Consider the following 4,112-nt stretch of genomic DNA (forward strand, 5'->3'; position numbering starts at 1 on the left):
TGGATAAATTGCTCTATAAAGGTCAGTTAGGTTAGAGTGGTTAATAATTATTTTTAGATCTTCCACATCCTTCTAGATTTTTATGTAGTTATTGAAGAGGAAATTGATATTTCTACTTCTGATTGTAGTTTGTCTATTTGTCTCTCTGGTTCAGTCAGCTTTTGCTTCATCTATTTTTAAGCTCAGTTATTAGCCACCTACATTTTAGGTTTGCTATGTCTTCTTCATGGATTGAGCCATTTATCATTATAAATGTCTCTCTTTATCTCTGATAATTCTTCTTGTCTTGAGGTCCATTAAGTCTTATATTAATAAAACTCTCTCAGCTTTCCTTGCATACTGTTTTCATGGTATGTATCTAAACTTATCTGTGTTTTTTTTTTTACATTTAATGAAATTATTGATATGGTTGGATTTAGGTCTATACTTTTTGTTACTTGCTTTCAATTTACAAAATCTATCATTTTGTTTTTTTCTTTCTCCTTTCTTGTCCTCTTTTGGGTTAATAGAATATTATTTTAGTATTCTAGTGTAATCACTCTGTTGGCTTTCCAGCTATACTTCTTTACATTATTTTTTAGGGTTGCTCTGGGGATTACAATATGCATACTAATCACAGTCTCCTTAGAGTTGATATGGTGTGACACTTTATATAAAATGTTTGACCCTGGTAACAGTGTGGTTCCATTTACTACTCCTGACTTTTATGCTATATATATTTATAAATACACATATATCTGTTATAATGTACAGATTGTGGATGATATGTTGTAGGGAGCCTGGATTATGACTTTTTCCTCTATAGAGAATATTGAATTTTGTTCTGGCTGTCAGTTGAACTCTAGATCCTTTTGGTCTTATCAGGCTTCAATTTTGATCTTAGTCCTAGGATGTGCCCCTTACACTGGAGCGTGGTTCTTACTTGAGGACAAGGACTCTCTGAAGTCCCAAGGATGTTTCTGAGATGGTCAGTGAGATCTCTCAGCTCTGGTTGGGCCGGGACCTCAAAGCATGATTGTAATTTAGCTCTTAGCTCTGTGACAGACAATCCCTGCTAGGCCTTGAGCAGTCTTGTCGTGTGTTTCTGTAGCCCAGCCCGTGGTCCTGGCCCCATCACCAGTCCCACACAGACATCTGGGCTTCTGATGATGTGCAGCTCCCTCTTCTCAGGTCCCCTGCTCCACAAATTCCAGCTGCTTCAGACGTCTCTAACCCTGTCTCTACCCGTTCCACTCAACGAGAGCACTACTCCACCATGCCTCTACTTCCCTCTTCTAGCGCACAAAAGTGTCTCCTGGCAAACATCTGAGGTGATTATGGGGCTCCCTTTCAGTGTTTGTATTTTCTCAATGTTCAGTCATGCACTGACTGCTGTTTACTGCCTGAACACAATATTTTGTCCATATTTGGGTTGTATTTGATAGTCTGGTATTGATTCCTCTGCCATGGCTAGAAGCAGAAGTTTCTGTGTGATAATTTTAGAAATGTAATGGACTAAATACAATGTGGTATCCTGGATTGGATCCTGGAACAGAAAAAGGGTACTAATTTAAAAACTGGCAAAATCCAAATAAAGTCTGGAGTTAATAATAACATACCAATGTTAATCTTTTAGTTTTGGCAAATGTACCATGGTTATGTATGATATTAACTTTAGGGGAACCAGGTGAAGGGTAAATGGGAACTGTCTATTATTTTTGCAACTTCTTTGTACATCTAAAATTATTTAAAAGTAAATCAGTTATTAAAAGTGTAATGTTGGATGCTATGACCATTAATAATAGCAGCTAACACTTACATAGCACTTACTATATGCTAGATACTGTTTTAAGTTCTTCACATATATTAACTCACTCCTTCCTCACCAGAAAAACAACCGTTGTGTGGTAGGTGTTATTAACACCTGCATTTTAGAGAAGAGGGAACTTTGGCACAGACAGATTAAGCTAGTAAATGGCAGGACTGGAATTTTAATCTAGGCAGTCTGGCTCCAGCATTCAGGCTTTTAACCACCAGGCAATACTTGCTCTGGTTAGCAGCAGGAGATGCTGCGCTCTGAAACCTAAGGCCAGGCTGGAACAATTATGCTTCAATAGATGCCAGTGTATATTGAAGGACGCGATGTGACAAGAAAATTACACAGAAACAAGAAGTCAATGTCCCAAAGGAAGGCAGCTGGACCATACATTTCTGTCTAATAACAGACGTCACATAAGTCACCCAGAAATTTCATCCCCTATTACCAAGGGATAAGAGCATAAAAAGAAGAGGGGAAAGAAACACTAAATATTTATTCTCAAAGAAACTGAGTTAATTGAGAAGTAATTAAGTTTTTTTCCAGAACGATTTTTACCCTTAGAAGTGTGTCTTTATCTGCTACTAAGAGGAAGTGAGGACTTTTAAGCTAGCTGAGTTGTGTTATAGGAAATAAAGTTATACTTTTGCACATGGATCATCATGTATAAATTTCAGACCTATGGCAAATGCAAATCACGTTATGTCGCTTCCCTGCTGAAACTGGTGCCTTCCCATTGCCTTTGGTAAAGTCCCAAGTCTTTCTGCAGTCTAAAGGGCCTTCTTTCTAGCATTCTAGCCTCATCTCCTAGCTCTCCTTGCTATGGCCATTTCTTTTAAAATTTTTAATGTAAGATTTTTATTGAATTTGTAGCAGTTTCTTAAAAGAAATATCCTGTCTCCAGCAGGGTACTTAACATGAGGTGGGGGGTGGCACTGTGTGAGTCTGCTCCCAGAGCAGGAGAAGTTGTGTGTATATTTTTAATAAACTTTACTTTTTATTTTTATTTATTTTTTTATTTTTTGTGAGGAAGATCGGCCCTGAGCTAACATCTGCCAATCCTCCTCTTTTTTTTTTGCTGAGGAAGACTGGCCCTGGGCCGACATCCATGCCCATCCTCCTCCACTTTATATGGGACGCCGCCACAGCATGGCCTGACAAGCAGTGCGTTGGTGTGCGCCCGGGATCCGAACCCGTGAACCCCAGGCTGCCACAGCAGAGCGCGTGCACTGAACCACTCGCGCCACCAGGCCGGCCCCAACTTTATTTTTTAAAACAGCTTTAGATTTACCAAAAAATTATGAAGATAATAGAGAGTTATCCACACCCAGCTTCCTCTATTATTAACAATTGTTACAATTAATGCACCAATATTGATACATTATTATTAATTGAAGTCCATACTTATTCAGATTTCCTAAGTTTTTACCTAATGTACTTCTGCTCCAGGATCCCATCCAAGGTACATTACATTAAGTCATCATGTCTCCTTAGGTTCTTCTTGGATGTGATGGTTTCTCAGCTTTTCCTTGCTTTTTATAACCATGACAGGTTTGAGGAGTACTGGTCGGGTATTGTGCAGAATGTTCCTCAACTGGGATTTGTCTGATGTTTTCCTCATGATTAGACTGAGCTTATGGGTTTTGGGGAGCAGGACCACGGAGGTAAATTATCATCTTCATTATACTATATCAAAAATACTTTCTAGCAACATGACATCACTGATCACCTTGATGACTTAGCTGAGGTAGTGTTTGTCAGGTTTTTCTCCTGTAAATTTTCTTCCCCCATCACCCCTCTTTCCATATTGTAGTCTTTGGAAAGAAGTCACTATGCACAGCTCGTACTTAAGGAGTAGGGAGTTATGCTCCACCTCCACAAGGGCAAAGCATCTAGATAAATTATTTGTAATTCTTCTACACAGGAGATTTGTCTCTTCTCCACTATTTACTTATTTATTCAATCAATCATTTTTAATATCACTGTGAACTCATGGATATTGATTTTATACTTTGGGTTATAATCCAGCACTACTTCATTTATTTTGTTGCTTAAATTGTTCCAGCTTTGGGCATTGGGAGCTCTTTCAGGTGGCTCCTGTGTCCCTTTGACATACCCTCATCAGTGTGGTTTTTTGGTCTGTTTTTGGTGCTTCTTATTTTCTGGCACTGAAAGACAATCCAGGTTCATCTTGGATATTTCTTGCCCAGGTTCTAGAATCAGCTATTTCACCAAGGAGCCCTGGTTCCTTTTGTTGGAGAATAGTATTAGGATCCAAGATCTGGATACTAGGTGTACCTATTGCTACTGAGGTGTC

Source organism: Ceratotherium simum, chromosome 2, assembly GCF_057802395.1.
Source record: "Ceratotherium simum simum isolate JZ-2026a chromosome 2, ASM5780239v1, whole genome shotgun sequence".
In the NCBI taxonomy this organism is placed as follows: domain Eukaryota; kingdom Metazoa; phylum Chordata; class Mammalia; order Perissodactyla; family Rhinocerotidae; genus Ceratotherium; species Ceratotherium simum.